The sequence below is a fragment of the Cynocephalus volans genome, chromosome 6 (assembly GCF_027409185.1).
Source record: "Cynocephalus volans isolate mCynVol1 chromosome 6, mCynVol1.pri, whole genome shotgun sequence".
NCBI classification, from domain to species: domain Eukaryota; kingdom Metazoa; phylum Chordata; class Mammalia; order Dermoptera; family Cynocephalidae; genus Cynocephalus; species Cynocephalus volans.
Window position 1 is genome coordinate 163,342,267 of NC_084465.1, and position 21,924 is coordinate 163,364,190.

The window sequence follows — 21,924 nt, forward strand, 5'->3', positions numbered from 1 at the left end:
CTGGGCTGCTGGTTTGGAAACAGAGCTGGACTACCAGAGACCCTGTGATGTTGATGGAGAATAAAGCTGGATGGAGACCGCAAAGAACTAGGCCAAGAGACACAGAGGAGCTTCCGCAGCTCTCTGGAGCGTGAGGACTGAGCAGCTCCTGTGAAAGCAGGACTTCTGCCACGGCAGGAGCACGAGACACTGTGTGGGAAGCCACAGATGCCGTGTCCAGCCCACCTCGTCCCTTGCCAGATCATGCTTGTCTGAAAGAGTAGGTGGTTTATCTGGGGCCAATATTAATAGAAACATTCCCATTCTTGGTTTCCGTCATTGCAGGTCAGCAATTCCCTGCAAGCTCTGTAGAAATATTCCCACGCAGAGATCGAGATCAGAACATGAAGCAGGGACCTCAGAGGTGCCTGGGAACCAGGACTCGGATGAAAGTAAGATGGACTGTCTCCCTCCAGGCTTCTCCGGTTGGACGCATGTGCTGGGAAAGGCAAACGGAGTCACAGCGAAACAGCAACAGGCTCTGGGTGTGCGCCCAACATCTGAGCAAAGGGTCCTAGTGCTGCATTCTGACCTGTGGTGCTGTCACATTGTGTGTCTCGGACACATTTGGGTAGAGGCAGGGCAGGCCTGATCCTTGCTGCTGGACAGGCTGGGAACCAGCCAAGTGCTATCCACGTGTCTGAGCACCAGGTCTGCAGGTGCAAACAGGTGGGGAGGATGCTTCCTGGTAGGGCTAAGGATGGCACACACATGTGTAAAGTGCCTCACAGTACCAGGCACAGAGTTGACACCCAATCAACGCCAATTCCCTTCCAGCTCTTTCAACTCGATCTGACTCTGGTAAGTCAGACATAACATAGCATAAACACGCATAAACAGAGCACAATTTCCTGTTCTATATTTTGCCTTCTTGCTGGATCGTATTCTCAAAAGTGTTTTCTTATTTCTGAGTCTGCTATAAATGATCAAGGAACCGATTCTCATATCCAGGGAACCCAGTACCTCTACCAGCTCACAGCAATTGAGAGTTATTCTGCTTTTCAGGAGTAAGGACCCGAGACCTCTTTTACTTTTTTATTTTATTTTTTGAACAAAACAACTTTAACCAGTTGGTCATTACATGTTAAATTCAAAATTTACAAATAGTGTAGATATATTGTTATTATATTCTTATTTATTTATTTTTAATTGAAACATAATTGATTGTACATATACGTGGGGTACAGCTTTGAATATCAATACCTGTGTGCATTACTGAAAGAAATTTAAAAAGACACAAAAAGGTGGAAAGATATCCTATTTTCACAATGTCCATACCACCCAAAGTATCTACAGAGTGCAATTCCCATCAAAATACCAATGACATTCTTCACAGAAATAGAAAAAACAATTCTAACATTCACACAGAACAGCAAAAGATCCCGAATAGCCAGAGCAATCCTGAGCAACAAAAATAAAGCCAAAGGCATAACACTGCCTGACTTAGAACTATACTACAAAGCTATAGGAATCAATACCTGTGTGCAATCCACAATCCTCAAATCGGGGTAATTACTATATTTATCATTACGTAATGTAATCATTTTTTGTGGCCCTTCACCAATTTATCCCAAACCTCCTTCCCCTTTCCCATCTCTGGTGGCCTCAGTTCTGTTCTCTCCTTTTGAAAGTTCAACAAATTATTGTGATGGTCACATCTATCTCTCTTTCTTTTACTGTTTATTTGTTTATTTATTTTTAGTTCTAACTTGTGAGTGAAAACATGCGGTATTTTTCCTTCTGTGCCTGGTTATTTCACTTAACATAATTTTCTCTAAGTTCATCCATGTTGCCGCAAATAGCGGAATTTCATTCTTCTTTATGGCAGAGTAGTATTCCATTGTGTATATATACCACATTTTCCTTATCCAGTCATACTTTGATGGACATTTAAGTTGGTTCCAACTCTTGGCTGTTGTAAATAGAGCTGCAATAAACATAGGAGTGCAGGTGTCCCTTCGACATGATGACTTCCATTCCTTTGGATGTACACCCAGCAGTGGCATTGCTGGATCATATGGTAGTTCTATCTGTAGTTTGAGGAATCTCCATACTGTTTTCCATAATGGGTGCACTAATTTACAGTCTCACAGCCTCCAAATACTTCTCACTTCCCACCCCACAACTGAACATATTCATCCTACCACTTCCCCCAAATAATCATAAATCTGTCCTCAACCACTGAAATACTCATACACATTTCCTGAAGATTACAAATAAAAAAAAACCACACATAACCATGCAGCATACCCTGAATACACAAATGGTCTTCCTACATTCCCCAAATCTATAAAACAGATTGCACATCCAAAGAAATATGCACAAGCACTTTCCCTAACAGTGCCCATATGCACAAGCAGAGAACACTTCCACACCCACCATCAGACACAGAAATCCTCAACATTCAGAACAAACACACAGGTAAAATATTCCTCCAAAACCCAAATAACAAACACCTAAACTCTTTGAATATAGATGCATTACATCTCACAACCTCCACATACGCCCAACCCTATACACTCTAGCAAAAAGTCAGGACCTTCCCTTAATCCCAAATATCCACACAGACACAGCCGAACGACGTGTGAATACGCATATCAGAAATTCTCACCAACCGATGAAATACATAGCAACTCCCAAATTATACATCCATAAAAACACATTCTAAACGGATTCCCAAATAAAGACATACAACAAGCCATTCACACATCCTGTACTAGTCTGTTTCTGTTGCTTATAACAGAACATCTGAAACTGGGTCATTTAAGGAAACAAAATTTATTTCTTACACTTTCGGAAGCTTGGAAATCCACAGTCCAGAGGGTGCATCTGGTGAGGCCCTTATTCTGGGTGTGAACACTCTCTAGGGACCCACAGTGACCAGGGTATAACACGGTGAGAAGGGCAAGAGCAAGACGGCTGACCTCCTCACTTGCTCTCCTGTATGAAGCCCTCAGAACCACGCCCTAGAAAACCCATTAAATCATTATCCCATTACTCCATGAATGGGTCAATCCATTCACAGGACACAGTCCTTCCCATCCAATCACCTCTTAAAGGCGAACCTGCATAAAGAATAAGTATAATTTGTAACAATATATATACTAGTAATATTGATTTGATCAACATATGTCAACACTGAACCACCAAAATATGTACAATCAATTATGATTCAACAAAAATTTTAAAAAATAATAATAAAGGCCTGCACCTTCCACCACAATACTGGGGGTTAAGTTCCAATACTGGGGGTTAAGGGGGACATTCGAGCTACAGTACCCCCTGAGTTCCTATATTCCCCAAGAGGCCTACACACAAGTATATCACATTTTCAGATACACCGGACGACCCTGACTCTCACACCCCCAAAATCAAAAAACTTTCTCTCATCCTCAAATATACACACTGTCCCCCCAACCAACCTATAAGTATACACACATACATCTGTGTGATAAGTTTTACTAATACAATACGGATGTAGCATACAATTTAATTTACATACAATAATAACATATATATCCCTCTTTACTGTAAATTCCATTTAGGCAAATGATTTTCATGTAATGCTTTTGTTGATTTCTGCCAAATTCTCGCATCCACAGTCAACCCACACTTCCAAGTTAATCATGATTTCACATCAGACTATGAAAGAAAGCTACTCATTTAAGTTTGCAAAGTTGCTCACATCAGTGACAATTGAGTGTGGTCACAACACAAATGCTGTCTGGTAACTTTATGGTGACGGGTTTTATAAGTGAAGCAATGACATGTACATTACAACTTCACTCATTTTCAGTGACATGAGCTGCGTCTTCGCTGAATTGGATACAAGTCTTCTTCCTTTTATCTTTGGAGGGGAGCGGCTAGCCTGTATGGGGGATAATCGTTTTCAAACACTGAAGACGCAGGATACTGGAGACGTTTTCCTCCAGCTTTTGCACTGTTCGGAAAGTAGGAGATGCAGAGGTGACACACATTTATGTTCCCTGCATTATCACATTTCCCCCTCACTTGCAGTCCAGGCACGGAGAGAACAATGCGAGGAGCCCTGATGTGCTGCGTTTGTCACTTTCCCTGTGGTAAACATGGAAATGGCAGTTCCATACACTTAGGAGTGGGGGGTCTGAGCACCGTTCCACTGTTTTTATGTAACTGATTGGCGGATGACTCCACGGAGAACCGCAGCTGGAGCACACCGTGTCCCCTCCACGCATGCGCACCTCCTCGAGCGCGGCCGCCGCAGCGGACATTGGGAGCCGGTTGCCCGTCAACGCAGGAAGTCAGAGCCCCGCCCCTGAGGGCGTGCGCGTGCGCGGGGCTCGCAGGGGTTGCTGGGCAACGGCGTCGCGCTGGGGTCGCCGCGCTGGGGCGGAGCCGTGGTGGGGTTGGGAAGCAGCGGCGCGGCCCGAGGCTGTCCCCGATGGAGCAGTACCGCATCCTGGGCCGCATCGGGGAGGGCGCCCACGGCGTCGTCTTCAAGGCCAAGCACGCGGAGGTGAGGCGGGGCCGCGGCCGGGCCGGCGGGCGTGGACGCCACCTGCCCTCTGCCCCACGCGCCAACTCCTCCGTTCGGTCCTTGTGAGGCGGCCGTTCTCTCACTTCCCGCGATCCGTTCCGCCTGCCTCCGCGCGGTTGTCTGGCCCCTGTTCACCCAGCGGCGGGACTGCGGGCCCCGGGCTGGTCCCAGACCCGCTTTCCCTCCGTGCTGCGATTGCGCCCCCGCCAGGAGGGCCTCGGCCTCTGGCAACCCGGCGGGGCCGCGTCCCCTCTCTTCCCGCCCTTCTCCCAGCCGGGGGTGGGTGGGCCGTGTCTCCTTTCCTGCACAGACTGGCGAGATAGTTGCCCTCAAGAAGGTGGCCCTGCGGCGGCTGGAGGACGGCATTCCCAAGCAGGCCCTGCGGGAGATCAAGGCTCTTCGGGAGGTCGAGGACAGTCAGTATGTGAGTGGGGCCGGCGGCGTGGGGACGTTCCGAGGGGTCGCGTTCCGGCGCCTTCACTCCCCCCGTGCTCATTCATCCGCCCGTCACTTCCGTCCACTTGTGCACCCTCATTCACCTCATTACCTCATTCCTCACTCATTCCATCGCTCATTTGCCCACTTATTTCTTCACGTACTCATCATCATCCATTCATTCACCAGCTTGTTCTTTTCAAAGCATTTAGTGATTTCTAGTAATAACTGGCACCTGGAGAGCCCCTCACGTTCTGCAGGCTGTTAAATGTTCTGTGTACATTTGCGCGCTGAGTTCTCTTCACTGCTCTGCAAGGTAGGTTCCAGGCGCTGTTTCTCACTGGAGGGGACAAAGTGGGATCAGCAGCTCATGGGCCATCACTGGTCAGTGGAGGCACTGGCCCAGGTGTGACTGCGGAGTCCAGACATTCTTCCCTTGGGGCCTCCTCTAGGCTCTTTACCCTGTGCTGGGCACTGGTGACACAGAGAGGAACTGGCCCAACCCAGCTCCTGAGAACTTAAGTGTGCCAAGGTAAACAGACAGAGGCAGCAGGGCCCACCTTGTGTGGTTCGTGCTGTGCAGCCCTGACACCTCTGACACTGGTGGCCTCAGTGTGTGTGATGTGTCTCCAGCTGTCCTAGCGCCTGAGAAGGTGTGGTTCCTGGTGCCCTTCCCTTTGTGCTGGGATTTAATGGCTCTAGAGGAAACAGGAGGTCCGTGTTCATGTATGTGTGTGCGTGTCCATTGATTTTCAGGTGAGCAGGCTGTGCTGGGGGACCAGATGCTGCCACTGAGTGACCTTCTTTAGACCTTTTCCCTGAGTGTTAGTGGAGACTTAGAGTGGGACGTGCCTTGTCTTGGGAGAGCAGAGCACCGAGCTTCCTGATTCTGAGTTCAGGTCCCATGTCATCTTCCCTGCCTGGTCCTCTGTTACACATGGTCTGGGGGTCTCAGGTGGTTGCATAGAGGGTCTGGCGTTGGGAGTCTGGGGACTGATGGGCTGCCCCACCCACAGGTGGTACAGCTGAAGGCTGTGTTCCCACATGGCGCAGGCTTCGTGCTGGCCTTTGAGTTTATGCTGTCAGATCTGGCTGAGGTGGTGCGCCATGCTGAGAGGCCGCTGGCCCAGGCACAGGTCAAGAGCTACCTGCAGATGCTGCTGAAGGGCGTCGCCTTCTGCCATGCCAGCAATATTGTGCATCGGGTCAGTCCCACAGTGGGCCAGGGGTGGGGCTTGGGGGGCTGACTCAGTTTGGAGGTAGGGTTAGCCCTTGAGGAAGGTGTAGTCAGAGGGGGACAGAGGTGGTCAGGACCTTTAGGTAAGCAGACCAGGTGTGTGGCCCTGGAGGAGGTGGGGCTGGGACTGACCTGGGTGGTCAGCCTGCCAAGCTCCCTGTCCCATGGTTCTGGGGGGGATTTGGGCAACTGATGCCTCCTTTGGTCCCCCCAGGACCTGAAACCTGCCAACCTGCTCATCAGCGCCTCAGGCCAGCTCAAGATAGCAGATTTTGGCCTGGCCCGGGTCTTCTCCTCAGACGGCAGCCGCCTCTACACACACCAGGTGGCCACCAGGTATGGAGGGCCAGATTCTCTCCAGCCCTCTTTCTGGGGATGAGGTGCTTCTGGGCCTTCAGAGGATGGAGCTGGGGTGACCTTCTGGAGCAGCATCCTTTTAGAGCAGTGGCCTGGCTATGACCACCAGCCCTCTTCCTCACAGGTGGTACCGAGCCCCCGAGCTCCTGTATGGTGCCCGCCAGTATGACCAGGGCGTTGATCTGTGGTGAGTTTCCTGTGGGCAGGCAAGGGATGATGTCGTCATGAATTTCTGTGAGGCTTTGGGGCTCTAAGCTCTTTGGTGGTCTTTTCCTTGGTCTGAGCTCTAGGTTGCCTTGGGGGTGTCTTCCCTGGTTTGGGTATTCTGAGCAGTTTGGGGTCAGTGTTCCGCACCACGACGTCTTTGCTGTGGGTGGGGAGGTGGTCTGAGGCTCAAGGTGGGGAGTGTCTGAGACGAATGTGATATCTCTGAGCTGGTCAGAGGCCTGTGTCCCTGGCTGTGAAGGCACTGAGCCTTTTGGGGAAGAGGATGGTTTGTAGCACCTGAGGTTCTGAGATTTGGGGGCCTGTCACAGTTCACTGTGTGGTGGAGATGCAAAGATTACTCAGAGCCCAAGTATGAAGAGCAATGAGAAGCCCGAAGGGGCTGCACCGAGACAAACTCCTTCCAGGAAGAGGAAGCAAGGCGCAGCCCCAAGTCGGTTTTTGCTTCAGCTTTTATTGTAAAGACAAGGAGGTTACAGAAGAAAAACAGATGGTTAATCAGTCATAGTAAGAACATAAAAGAACTGGCTATGAGACAATCTTCATCCAAGCGTGTATAGCTAAAAAATAGTTTAAACAATATATTATCAAAAGGAGTCATAAATCTAAGCTATGAAATGTACAAAAAGAAACAATAAGATATTTAGCAGAGTGCCTAACTTTAAAGAAACTGCTTAGGGCAGGAGATGGAACGTCCCCCATGTACTAACTAATCTACCAGAACATCCTTGAAAATTTTAACTTATGTACTTTCCCATCATTAACTTCTGCTGTACTAAGGGCAATTGCTTTAAGAACAATCTCTGTTCTGCGTCAATGCTGTTATCCACATTAAAGGCTTTAGTTTTGTGTAAATTCTCTGGTCCTACATTCTTTCCTAAAGGTTTGGGCTTTGGCCCCATAGCTGTAGGCTTTGGCCTCCTAAACTAAGGACTTTGGTCCTGTAAAATTTACGTGTTTTAATTCTATCTTATTAATAACCTTTTAATCAATATCTTCTCCCGGGGCCATTTTACTGGCCTGCCCCAGAAAGTGCAAGGGGAGCTGTGCATCCTGGAGTGTGAGGCTCTGAGCAGTGTCGCAACTAACCGTTGGGGCTTTGCTCTGGGTTCTAGGGTTGAGGTCTTTGTTTGGGGGTCTGTACCCCTAGACATGAAGACTTTGGGCTGGCGTGCAGGGGTCTTGCCCCTGGTGTGAGGTTTGGAGCTGATGACAGTAGGTCTTTGTCCCATGGTGGGTGATCTCTGAGCTGCTTGGGGTTCTGTGTCCACAGGGCTGTGGGCTGCATCATGGGGGAGCTGTTGAATGGGTCCCCCCTCTTCCCGGGTGAAAATGACATCGAACAGCTTTGCTGTGTGCATCGCATCTTGGGTACCCCCAGCCCTCAAGTCTGGCCGGTTTGCAGGGGCCCTTGGTAGGGAGGGTGTGGGGCAGGTTTACTCCATTGCCCATCAACAAGTGGCTGCCTCCCCGCGCTGCCACACCTTTTCTCTCATGGCCCCGACCCCTGTTGACCGACAGGGACCACTGTCCTTGCCCAGTTTGGGAGTTCCTCTTTCCTGCCATGCTGGAGGTGGGAGGGCCAGGTCCTGTCCTCTGCCCCTTCCCACCCCAGCACGCGCATGGCTTGGCGTCTCAGCAAGCTGGGTACCAAGCTGGTATCTAAGAGGGTGAGGGGTTGGAGGAAGGAATGGAAGAGTGAATGAGTGATAATGGGGACACATAGATGGGGAGCTGTGAGTGAGCTTGTGTTAGGGACAGGAGCTGGCCTCTAGGGGAGTGGCAAGGGTGGTGCCTGCTCTCATGTTCCCCCCTCCTCTTCCGTGTCCCAGGAGATCACTGAGCTGCCCGACTACAACAAGATCTCCTTTAAGGACAGGGCACCGGTGCCCCTGGAAGAGGTGCTGCCCGACGCCTCTGCTCAGGCCTTGGACCTGCTGGGCCAGTTCCCCTCTACCCTCCTCGCCAGCGCATCCCAGCCTCCCAGGTAGAGTAAGGCCATGGTTTCTGCTTCTTTAGCTTTTCTCATCCCCGCCATTGCCCCAGTACTCTGTACTTGATAGCTGTGTGACCCCATCGTGCCAGCAACCCTCAGAACCTCTGATGGGTGGGGATGAGAACCAGGCATCCCGGACACCTGCACTGTACCCAGGACCCCCAGGGGCCTCAGCAGCTGTGCCTCTCATGAGCAGACTCCACTGGACATCCCCAGTGTTCCCCGAGAGACTGCAGGAGAGCAGCGATGACCTGTTAGAGGGGCATGCCCATCTCTCAGGAGAGCACAGGTCCAGGTGGATGGGTCCTGGTCTGTCTCAGACCATGTGGCAGATACAGCAAGAGAGTTGTAGGGGACTTGCTCCTTTATTCCTGCAGCAAATATTTATTGAGCATCTGGCATGTGCTGGGCATTATCCTGGGCCCTAGAATAGACAGAGAAGAGCAGACCTGCCTCTCCCCCGTGTCGAGGCAGCTTCAGGCCCAGAGGGTCACAAGAGGGCCTGCCCCTTATCTGTGGGAGCCCGAGAGGGATGCGGGGCCAACTGTGGGGTCTAGCAAGGCTTCCTGGAGGAAAGGCGGGTTTAAGCATGAAGAGGTGTTTGAGGAGGTGTGCACCGAAGAGAGAAATGGTGAGCAATGGCCTGGAGAGGAGGCCCAGGAAGGTAGGTGTGGCTGGAAGGCAGGGAAGTACAGTGAGGATGGCAGGAGCCACAGGCTGATGGTGTCAGGGCCTCTCTCAGGCATACCTGTCTCTCCAGCCTGATGGCCACTGTTCCCAGCCACACTCGGCACCACGCATGTCCTCTCAGTCCCCACCCAGCTCCCCTGTCAGTCTCAGTCAGCAGCTCCTGTGGGCTCTGCCTGCACAGTGCACCCAGCCGTCTGCCCACTTCTCCCCCAGATCGCCCCCAGCACCTGCATCCCTCCTCCTCCAATTGATCTTCTCTCCACCTGGCAGAGACAGTGGCCTTGTCCCAGCAAAGCTGGTCACAACCCTCCTCTGCCAGGGCCTGTGGCTCCCTCTAACTCAGGAAAAGCCAAGGCCCTTCTGATGGCCCACAGGTATGGTGTCCTTGGGCACCATCACTTCTTGACCCTGCCTGCTGGTGTCCCCCTTGCCCATTCCTCTCCAGCCCCACAGCCTCGTCCATGTCCTGGAACACACTGGGACACTCTCTGGGCTGGAGCGCTCTTCTCCAGGTATCCTGGCGCCTGCTCACCTCTTGCAGGTCATTGCTCAAATGTCCCCTGTCAAGTGGCCTTCCCTCACCACTCTTCAAATCTGCAGCCTTTCTCCAGTATTCCTCATGCCCCTCTCTTGCTTTCTCTTTTCAACAGCACCAATTGTTATCTGACATACTGTATATTTTACTCCATTTTCTTGTTTATTATCTTCCCCCTACCCCTCCGCCTATGTCAAAAAGGCAGAGCTTTTGTTTGCTTTGGTAACTGCTGTGTCCCCAGCCTCCGGAACAGAGCTTCAGACACAGTGGGCACCCAGGAAAGCTCTTCCGAGTCAGCTGGAGGCATGAGTGGGTGAAGGAAGACGTTAACGGTCACCCTCAGCCTGAGGCTGGGGACAGGGAGGTGACTGGTTTCCTTCTGCTGTCCCTTACTCACCACCCCCAGGCCCTTCTGCATCAGTACTTCTTCACAGCTCCCCTGCCTGCCCACCCATCTGAGCTGCCGATTCCCCAGCGCACAGGGGGACCCGCCCCCAAGGCCCCCCCAGGGCCCCCACACATCCGTGACTTCGATGTGGACCGGCCTCTTGAGGAGTCGCTGTTGAATCCGGAGCTGATTCGGCCCTTCATCCTGTAGCAGGGAGATGCTGGCCCAGGCCCTGACTGCCTCCCTGCCAGGGCCACCGGGCTGCTTGTTCCTCTGCCTCCTGCCTGGCTTGACTTTCCACGGCCTCCCCACAGCCATACTGGGCCCACTCCACACCTCGCCCTGCTCCTACCGTGTCCTACTCTTCAGCCCTCGTGAGGGCTGGTCTCAAGGAGGCAGAGGTCATGTTCCCAGCACATGAGGATGTCCAGTCCAGCAGAGGAGGCCTGCGGCTTGTACTCAGTTGGCCTCACATCTGTACACTAGTGACTTGTAAGTCAGAAACAGATCTCTGCTGCCGTCCAGGGACCACCCTCGGATAGTGGCCATGCCGGCCTGTGCTGATTCTCAAGGCCCTGCGTCCTGGTCAAGGACATCCCTGTTAGAAACATCTGGGAGAAGGGTAGAGAGTAAGATGTCCTCATGTTGGAAACTCAAGTGGGAAGGAGGATTTTGGTTTAATTTTGTTCTAGTTCAGTATTTGAGATTTATTATAAAAGCCCCAAGTGGCTCTGCCTATGTCTGCTCCTCCTCTATTCATCTCATGGTCCTAATTTTTTCGTGGGTCACTGAGATCGTAGCTCTAGTTATGGCCACTCTTACCCTGAGGGCTTCCTGGGTGCCTCATACGACTGAGCGCTCATTTGGAAGTGGGGTGGACAGAAGTCTCGACCCAAGGATGGCTCAAGATCCAGCAGGCGACCCACGCACATTAGGCCGGGTTACCACCGTCTGCTCCCTGAGGATGAGGGGGAGCCAGAGCAGCTGTGTGAATAAGGAAATAGGCACTCCTGCAGTTAATTTATGAATTCAGTAAACCCCAGTCTAATCCCAGCCAGTTCTTTTTCCTTATGTCATAATAATTTGATAAAGATGATTCTAAAAAATATATGGAAATGCAAAGGGCCAAGAGGAAGAATCAAAGCAGAAGAAGAGGAAATGATGAAAAGACTTGCTCTGTCAGATATCAACACGTTGTGTAAGGTTATGTAATAATTAAGACTGTGGTATTGATTCAGGGATAGGTAAACATAGACAGACGAGAGAAACTTATTTTCAGCAGTCTTTTATTCTTAAGATGTTTGCTTTATGCTTCATGTGGATACATGCTTCTGGGAGCACCGAGGATACCAAAGTGACTAACACTGCTGCAGCTGCCGGCCTCCAAGCACTTAGTGGGAAGACACAACACGGTAAACCCCAGTTGCTGCTCTCAGGAAAGTCTGATGTTTTCATGATCTGACCTCTGTTTATTTCTCCAGCCACATCTGCAGACTCTAAGCTCCAGTCAGCCTTAGTTAATTTCTGGTAGTTCTCACCTCTGCATAAATGGGAGCCTGCACTTAGGCTTGATGTGTTTGGAAACAGTTTAAATAAGATGTGGTCAACTGATGAAAAGCTCATTTGGTGATTATCAGTTGAGGCCTTAGGTTTTTTCTACAAAAGCTTTTCAAGCAGCGTACGTTGTACAGTGATAACCAGGCACATGAGGAGACAAGAACGTAAATAAGCAGCACAGACAACAGAAAACAGACTAGGTATTCCATGTAGTGGACTCACCAGACATACACTGTGTAACAGCTGTACTCTGTCCAGGATGCTAAGTAATTTACTAAATTTCTAGAGTTATATCAAATCTAGAATGAAGCGTATACAATTTCTAAAACTACAAGGAATAATGGAATAATAAAAAATACTTGCTACAACACAGGTACAAATATCTAGCACATAGATGATAGTTTTAAACTAAAAAATATTAGTAACATAAAGAATAAATGCTCCAGCTGAAACAAAGATTGTTATCTCAATTAGAAGGAGAATGAAATTATGTGGTATTTCCAAGAGAAGTCTAAAATGTAGATACCAAAAATTTGCAAGTAAGAGGATAAAACATTTACCATGTACACACAAACCAAAAATCTGGTATAGTTATTTGATATCAAACAATAGGTTTTAAGGCAAAGAACAGTTAATATCAAACAAAAGATTTTTCTTTTTTTTTTTCTTTGTCTTTTTTGTGACTGGCCGCACCACGCTCAGCCAGTGAGCGCACCGGCCATCCCTATATAGGATCCGAACCCGCGGCGGGAGTGCTGCTGCGCTCGAGAGTGCGGCACGGGGTTGGCCCCAGACAAAAGATTTTAAGGCAAAGAGCATTGCTAGAGATAAACACGTTCAATGCTAATGATATTAAATCTATTGGCAAAATTTTCTCTAAATTAGTATTCACATAATAATATAGTCTCAAAATTTAAGATGAATATAAATCACAGTAACAGAACTAAAAACCAGAAAGACAAATCCACTTCCAAAGCGTTAGATTTAAAATAGCTCTCCAAGAAACAGGAGGCCAGTCCAAGTGTAGTTGTGTTCACAACTAATCAGTCACAACCAGTTGCAGATTTCCTTGTTCCTTTTCTGTTTCTGCTGCTTCACTTGACTAACCCAAACAAACAGGAAAAGACAGAACAATTCGGAATGTAGTTTGCCTAAGAGGATGAACATATTGACCTAATGCTTGTATATTTTAAATAAAAACAAATCCAGACTTGAGAGGCTATTTGAAAAGCCTGCTGCAATACAGAGAGCACTCCAACCTCAGGATCTGCAAGCATCTCCAAATCAACAAAGGGCTTTGCTTCCATAGAGAGGTGAGCAGGGCAGCAGTGGGGAGAGCAGGCAGCGTAATCAACGTGGTTTAACAGGACGTGTTTATTTCGTTGCTCACCAGGTTCTTGGAATGAGCTGTTACGGGAGCATGTCTACATCTTAGTGCTTGTTTAAGCTTAGGGGCGAGCCAAAGGTTAGGGGCCTAAGGCGGGGAGAGAATCCTGACTAAAGGTTGGTCAACTCAAGTCAGTGGGTAAGTAACAGGCAATAGTGAGCACTTGGTCAACAACACAAAACCAAACAACACAGGATACACATTCTTCTCAGGCACATGCAAAACACAATAAATCGGGCCAGCCCGTGGCTCACTCGGGAGAGTGTGGTGCTGACAACACCAAGTCAAGGGTTAAGATCCCCTTACCGGTCATCTTTAAAAAAAAAAAAAAAGACAAAACACAATAAATCGATCATAGACTGGGCCATAACAAGTCTCAACAAATTTCAAAGGATCAAAATGATCCAAGGTGTGTATTTTTTTTACTCTAATGTAATTAAGCTAGAAACCTGGAAGATAACATAATTACAAATATGTCTGAAAATTAAGAAATACACTTCTAAAATAACCCATGGATCAAAGAAGAAGAAGCAACAATGCAAGATGGAAAATGTTATGAACTGGCTGATACTAACGTTACAACATAGCAATTCTTGTGAGATACAGCCACAGCAGTGCTTAAAGGTTAATTTATAATCCTGATGATATGGATATAATATCAAAAAGGCTGTGACTAAGCCGTGCATCCATCACAAGTTTAATAAAGAAAAGCAGTTACATCTAAATAGAAGGAAATAAACAGGAAGAGAAATTAACAAAACAAAAAAGGTATGATGTGGAAGAACAAAGCCAAAAAATTTATTCTTTCAAGAGATTAATAATGTCAAAGTGGGTGATGCTGATCAAGAAAGAGAAGGCACAAACTATCAATATCCGAAATGAAAAAGGATTCAGAAGAATAATATTAGGAATAACTTCATGTTTATAAATTTGAAATTTGGTAAAATAGACTAATTCATAGAAAAGTTCAACTTACAATAGGCAAAAACAAAAAAACCCAAAGTGTCTTAAAACTATTAAACGGAACCTCCAAATCAGAATATTTTCATGATGCAACCACCAGGCTCGGATAGCTTCACTGCTAATTTCTACCAATCATTTAAGAGAAAGTGCCAAGATGCCAGAGAATAGAAGAGAAAGCCTACTCAGCTTATTTTGTAACATCAGCGATAGTCTTGATACCAAGATTCAACAAGGATATTACAGAAAAGAAAATTGCATGATTACTCTTACTCATGAGTGTAAAAACATATCATGGCTTGGTAACAGTTGTTTGAAGTAATGAAAGAATATCTGTTAACTGAGAATTTTTACCCAGCAAAAATATCTTTCAAAAATAAAGGAAAAATAAGGCTGGCTGGTCAGCTCACTCAGAGTGTGGTGCTGATAACACCAAGATGAAGGGTTTGGATACCCTTACTGGCCAGCCGCCAAAAAATAGTAATAATGATAATAAAACAAAGAAAAAAAACCTTTTTCAGACATATAAAAACTGGAAAGAATTCGTTTCTAGCTGATTCACTCTAGAAGACGGCAGAAGGAAAATGATACCGATGGAAATCTGCATCTACTCAACAAATCAAGAGCACCAGGAATGGTAACTCCTTGGGCAAATATTGCTGTTTTCTCTTACTATTTAAATATTTGGTCGGATTCTCCAGTGAAACCATCTGGGCTTATAAAGTTCATCAAAAATCAGGAAAGTCTCAGAAATTGTTGCAGTCAAGAAGAACATGAGACATGACATAATGAGACAAGATATGTATTAAACAACCCAAATAGTATATGAGTCAAAGAGAAAGTCTCAAGGGAATTTCTTTTTTTAAAGTATTGAACTGAGTGAAAATGAAAACACGATGTATAAAAGCAGTACTCATGTGGAAAGTTATAGCACTAGCTGCATATATTAGAAAAGAAGAAAGGCATTTAGTGAATCACCTCAGTTTTTACTTTAAGAAACTTGACAAAAAAGAGAAAATTAAGTCCAAAATATGCAGAAGAAAGGAAATAATACAGATCAGATAGAACAAACAGGAAAAAAAAAAAAGTGAAACTGAAAGCTGATTCACTGAGATCTATAAAATCAATAAACATCTAGCCATACTGATCAAAGGGAAAAAGAAGAAAAGACACAGAATACCAATACTGGGAATGGGAAAGATGTTATCATTACACAGATATTTAAAAGTATCATCAGAGAGTATTATGAATTTTGTGCTGATAAAGTCAACTTAGATAAAATGGGCTAATTCCTTGAATGACAGAAATTACCAAAGCTCACTCAAGAAGATATTGATAACCTGAGTAGCCCCATATCTATTAAGGAAATAGAAATTAAACTTCCCACAAAGAAAACTTCATTATATTAAAACATTAAAAATATAAAGAAAATAAGAAAAACCAAAAATGAAAATATATTGTCCTTATTCTGACCTTGAAACTGCAATTTACTCTGAACTTTACTCCCATACTGATTCTGACCCATCCTGATCTTTAACTTGGGCTTGAAACTGACCTTAATGATAAACCTGACCTAGATCCCCCATCTTGATCCTCACCATGTCCTTGAACTTGATACTGACCCCACACTCGCCCTGACCTTACTCTGACCTTTGGTTAACCCTGTTCTGACACTACATTGGCCCTGAACATCTTCCTGACCCTGATCCTGATGCCAAAAATCATGCCTCACCTTCACCTTGATCCTGAACCTGAGACTGAACCAGACACTCACGATCAAACTAATTCTGAACCTCAACCTTACTCTGTCCCTAAAAATAAACTTTATCCTGACAATTGTCATCACATTTACCCACCCTGAATTTGAACCTGACTTTGAACCTGACCCTCGCTCTGACACTCAACCTTTTTATAACCCTGGTTCTTAACACTGTACATGATCATCAGTCTGACCCTGCTCTGGAACTAGACAGAACCTGTTCCTATTACTGAACTTCACCTGACATTGATGCTAATCCAGATACTGACCCACACTGACCCTGGACCCTCAACCAATCCCATCTACACAAGACATTAACCCTGACCCACCCTGACCTTGTACTTGACCCTAAACCTGACTCTTGACCTTCAGCCTTACACTGAACCCAACAACCTCAATCTGACAATTAACCTTATCCTCATGCTTAACTTGATCATCACCCTGACCTTGATTTGACCTTGACCCTGATCCTGACTCTGACCCTGACCTACACACTCACTCTCACCCTCATCCAATTCTTTGGCAGACTCTGATACACTACCCTTACCCCCACCTGACTTTGAACTTAACCTTAAACCTGCCCATGACCCTGAAACTTGTTCCCATATTTACTCTCTCCCTAACCCTAGCCCATTTCTGACCTTTATCCTAACCATCACCCTGACTCTGACTGCACTTGACCTGGAACTTAACCTTGACCATGAACTTGATCCTCACCTTCACCCTGACTCTCATCTTACTCTGATGCTCACCATGACCGTGATCCTGACCCTGATGGTTAACATGACCCTAACACTCACCCTGACCTTGGCCCTGACAATGACATAGCTCTCACACTGATCATGACCCTGAACCTGATACCACCCCAGAACATTTATCCTTAATGGGACACTCACCTTCAGTCAAGTTCAGGGACCCTAATCCTGAACATCAACCTCACACTCACCTTGACTCTGGAATTGACCTTGAATCCTATCCAGAACTGGACATTCACTGTCAACCTGAATGAGACTGTCAATTTTACCTCCCCTCACTCTGTCATTGACCATGTCCTTACCCTGACCAAACCTATCCCTGATCTTGACCTTGACCATAAACTGATCCTGACCCTCTAATGTATCCTCATCCTGACCTTCACACTCATCTTGACCTTCAGCTTGATTTTGAACCCAACCCTAACCCTAAAACTTCCCTCACACTAATTTTGACCTTGAGCCAGATTCTGACACTGAACATGGCCCTGACTTCTCCTTTACTTTGATCCTTAACTTGACACAGTCCTTTATTCTGAACTGGACACTCTGATCCTCATCTCTCTGTGTCTGATCTCAACCTCATCCTAGCAATGACCCTGACCTCGAACTTGATCTTGACCTTCACTCTGCCCTTCACTTTTACTTTAAATCTAATCTGAACCTGTATAGGCCAGGACCAAGACCACATGAGGTCCATGGCTGCTATCAAGGCTAGCATAAAAGCCAAGGTGAGGGTCAGGGCAGGGCTTGCACAAGGGACAGCGCCAAGGTGAGAGGGAGGCTGAGGGTCATTGTGAGGGTGACTGCGAAGGTCAGGGTGAGGGTGAATGTTAGGTGAGGACAAGCACCAACATGAGGGCAAAACCAGGTGAGGGTGAGGAACAGGGGTCAGGCTCAAGTTCATAGTGAGGGTGAGAGTCAAAGAGAATGAGGGCAAATGTAAGAGCCAGGGCAAAGACCAGGTTGAGGGCAAGGGTTCAGTTGAGGGCAAGGATAAGGGAGATGGCAAAGCCAGGCCAGGGTAAGGCCAGGTGAACTGCCAGGGCTAGTGCAAGTACAAAGTTCAGGGCCCAAGTGAAGGCAAAGAAGGGGTCCAGAGCGAGGATGAGAGTCATATGGCAAGGGTGAGGGGAGGGCAAAGGTGAGAGCAAGTAAATGCAAGGACCTAGGCCAGGGCAATGACCAGGGTGAGGGCCAGGGCCAGTGCCAAAGCCAAGACAAAGGCCAGGATGAGGGTCAGAGTTGAGGCCAGGCCTGGGACAGATGTAGGCGAGGGCACAGGTGACAGGACTCCTGTGACCAGGACCAGGGCAAGGATGAGGGCCAAGACCAGCATTAGAGAGAAAACCAATGGTAGGGAAAGGGATAGTGAGGGTCAGTACGATGGCCAGGGCCAGGACCCTGCCCTCTGGGAGGTTCAGGTAGTGGTGAAGCAACAGTGAAGGCCAGGGACACAGTGAATGTCAGGGTCATGAGGGCTGAGGTAAGGGCAGCAACAGGTGTAGGGGTAGATGGCAGATGGTGGCCAGCGCCGGTCAGAGTCAGGATGAGGAGCAGGGTCAGGGTGAAGGCCCAGGGTGAAGACCAGGGTCAGGCCCAGGTCAAAGGTGAGGTCGAGAAAGCGAGAGCAAGGTCAAGGGGCAGGGCCGGCGTCCAGTGCAAGATCCAGTGCAAGGGAGCAGGTCAGACCGAGGGCCAGGACAAGGGTTTAAAACAGGGTTGGTTCAGTGCCAGGATCAGGACGACTGCGAGGGCAGAGGCAAGTTGGCAGTCAGGGAAAGAGGAGCCGGCCGGCACTTAAGAGAGTTAGCGGAGTGGGCTGGGCGTGGCTGTCGGGGCGCGGCGGGCTGGGCGGGAGCAGGAAGGGGCCGGGCCGGGAGGGGCGGAGCGGGGCGGGCTGGGCGGGAGCAGGGAGGGGCGGAGCGGGGCGGGCTGGGCGGGAGCAGGAAGGGGCCGGGGCGGGATCGCGGCGGGGCTCGGCGGGGGCTGGGCGGGGCCGCGGCGGGAGCGCGGCGAAGGTGGCGGGAGCGGGGCGGAGCCGGCAGGATGGACCCGCAGCTGGGTCGGGACGAGCTGCTCCGCGTCTTCTCCTTCTTGGAGGCCCCAGACCGTCTCTGCGCCTCGCAGGTGGACAAGGTGACGCGCTCTGTGCAGGGCGAGAGGCAGGGCCTGGGCTTGTGGTCGCCGGCGCGTCCGCGGCCGGGGCTTCTCCTCTGGACCCTCGGTCTCCCTGTCCGTGGGGGAGTCTGTCGGTCTGCTCTGAATCCGTGAAGCGGCGGGAGTCGCTCGTGGTCCTGGGCGGAGACCTCGGCGTCCTCGGGAGGCTCTAGCGACCGTCCCTTCTCCTGCGCTGGGCGCCTGTGAACCGGACGCAGGCTCCCTGCCATCAGGGTTCACCCCTAAAATTGGCTTAGAGACCGTTTTTCTTTGCATTCTCGCCTTTTCTGGAATGTTCTGGAACTTCCTTCCTGGGAGCTTTTCTTTTACCCGTTCCCTGTGCCCGGACGGCCACACTCCCGGTTCTCCCCGTGATGGTGATGCTGATGGCTCCGCATCCTGCCGGCTCAGAGGTGTCCGTCCCCAGCCACTCGCACCCCCGTCCGTCGTTTCCTTCATGCCGGCGCTCACGAATAAACACTGGTGGAGTGAGCTCGTCCCGTGGGTTCCCCGCTGTGCACCGCCCTGTGTTACAGGCACGCTGTCTTCTTCCCCCGAGGACTCCGCAGAACTGTAATCTCGTGATTATTTGTATCGTGTATTTGTTTAGTATCGGGTTTTCCCTGCTAAATCCGTTCTTAAGAGAGGGAGTTTGTACTTTTCATCACTGTCTCTGTCACCCAGTGTGTGCCTTGACGGTTAAGTTCTCTCAGTAAATATTTGTTGAGTAAATGAATTTCTTTAAGGAACTTAAAATACATATTATATCGTTTTACAAAAAGGTTAATAAGCAGATCCTTGCTAGAATACCGTTATTATCCTTTTTTTTTTTTTTTTGTCTTTTTCGTGACCGGTACTCAGCCAGTGAGTGCACTGGCCATTCCTATATAGGATCCGAACCTGGGGCGGGAGCATCGCTGCGCTCCCAGCGCCGCACTCTCCTGAGTGTGCCATGGCCTCGGCCCCTGTTATTATACTTTTAAGTGTATCAAGTGAAATATTGGGCTTTTGCCCTCATATTTACTGATCAGGATACTGAATATCACACAGTGATTTGCCCAAGGTCACCCATGGAGTTATGCACAGAGCTGGAATTGGATCCCTAGCTGTTTCCATGGCAGTAGGCTAGGGGTAACTTAGGGGACAAGTTTGAAAGGGAGGTGCCCAATACCCTATGGTAGCACCAGTTTCCCCAGGTCATAGTTTCCTCATAGGTAAAATGAGGTCAGTAATCCCTGCCTCACGGTGTCATTGTGAAGGCCAGGAGCTAACAGAAGGATCCTTAAAGGTGGGTAGCATTTATTTTGCAGGGTGTATTGTGTATTACAGTTCTCTGTCTGGGAAACAAGATCTCAGTTGGGTTTTGAACTAGGAACTATAGAAAGGAGAGAGAGAGAGAGAGAGAGAAAGGATATACAGAGAAAATGCACAGATCATCTTGCCTGGTTTGAGTTTGCAGAATATAAACTTTACACTTCTGCCAGCCAAAAAGACTTCTTAAAGGCGTAGGAACTTTGAGTTGGCAGGTGAATGAGGGCTGTTGAAGGGGTCGCTTGGGCTCAGAGAGGGTGGTCATTGCTCCTGCCGGGGCTTGAAAGCCACATATCTGGGATGGGACCCTCAGAGGTTCTGGCCCACCGAAGGCTCTAGAGAGTTGCCCACTGAAGCTGTGTAGGCTCCAGAATTCTGGATGTCTTAGCTGGAGAGGGTAGGAAGTTCCATGAGGCAGGCCTGGGCCTGAGGGGGGGAAAGGTCTGGCACCCTGTTCCCTATTCTGTGAAACTGTCCTGACCCTCCTGGTAAACACTACTGCAGAAAGCAGTCGTGGGAGGATAGTCTGTGTAGAGGATACAGGACAGCCTGGGAGGCTGGAGGCTGCCCTCATTCTGCCGTCCAGCATTTCTGGGATATCCCCTTGGCCCGTGCCTTAATTTACTTCATTGCAGCAGCCTTCTTACCAGGCATACTTCTCTGCTCTCAGCTCCAAACCTTCCTTCTCACAGTAGCCAAAGTGATTTTCTGAAATGCAGTTTGACCCTACCACTCTCCTCTTCAAAATTCTCAAGTAGCATCTCACTATTTTGGCCATTACGACTTTTGGGAGTTGGTCTAAGCCAACCTTCAGCTCCTTTTTCCATTCTTCTCCACCCAGAATCCTATGTTCTAATTAAGAGAAATTACTCATTCATCTTTTCCACCCTTAGGAATATTCGCCCAGCTGTTGTGTCTCAGCAATGCCGCAGCCACGTAAAGAACCGCTACTCATTCTTTGAGACTTGATCAGTCATCCCTTCTCTGAGTCCCTTGGCACCCCACCCTTTACCCCCATTGAGTTGCTCATTCTGCCCTTTCTCGTTCATTATTTGATTGTTTTTGATTATTCAAATATGTCTCTAGCTCTACCTCAGGGTGCGTTTTCTTGAGTGCAGGGACTGAGTTTGATTCAGCTTCTTGTCCCCTCCACAGGGCCTGGCAGGCTAGGTGCTCACTGCCTGTTGTCTGACCATACACTTCTCTCCTCCTTGTTCTAGGTCTGGAATGAGGTTTCAAGGACCAAGGAACTGTGGAGGTGAGTGAAAGAAGAGCCATATGTGGTCCTGCAGAGGAGCGGTGGGTGCACTGGTTAAGGCTTCTGAGCATCTGAATTTCTGGCTCTGCTGAGTGCATAAGAAAGGATTATCCACGATCCCTACCAGTAGGAGAATCCTCCCTGGTTAGGGATGTAACTGTTTTTCTAGAATATTGAAATATGAAAGATTATATTAATCAAATGGGAAATAAGGTAGGGCCATCAAACTCAGGGGCAGAAATATACAGCAAATGAATGCAGCTGGCTGATAGAAGACAGATCAACAGAAATATGATCAAGCTGCCTTTATTTTAATTCAGCTTTGGTGTAACAACATAGCAACACAAACTTGTATGGTATTA

General features: G+C 48.4%; 2 pseudogenes; both read left to right on the forward strand.

Annotated features, from left to right (window-relative positions):
• Positions 1–4,398: 4,398 nt before the first annotated feature.
• LOC134380002 (cyclin-dependent kinase 20-like) lies at positions 4,399–11,156 on the forward strand (annotated as a pseudogene).
• Positions 11,157–18,882: 7,726 nt separating this feature from the next.
• LOC134381129 (F-box/WD repeat-containing protein 12-like) overlaps positions 18,883–21,924 on the forward strand; it is a 38,357-nt pseudogene continuing 35,315 nt past the window's right edge.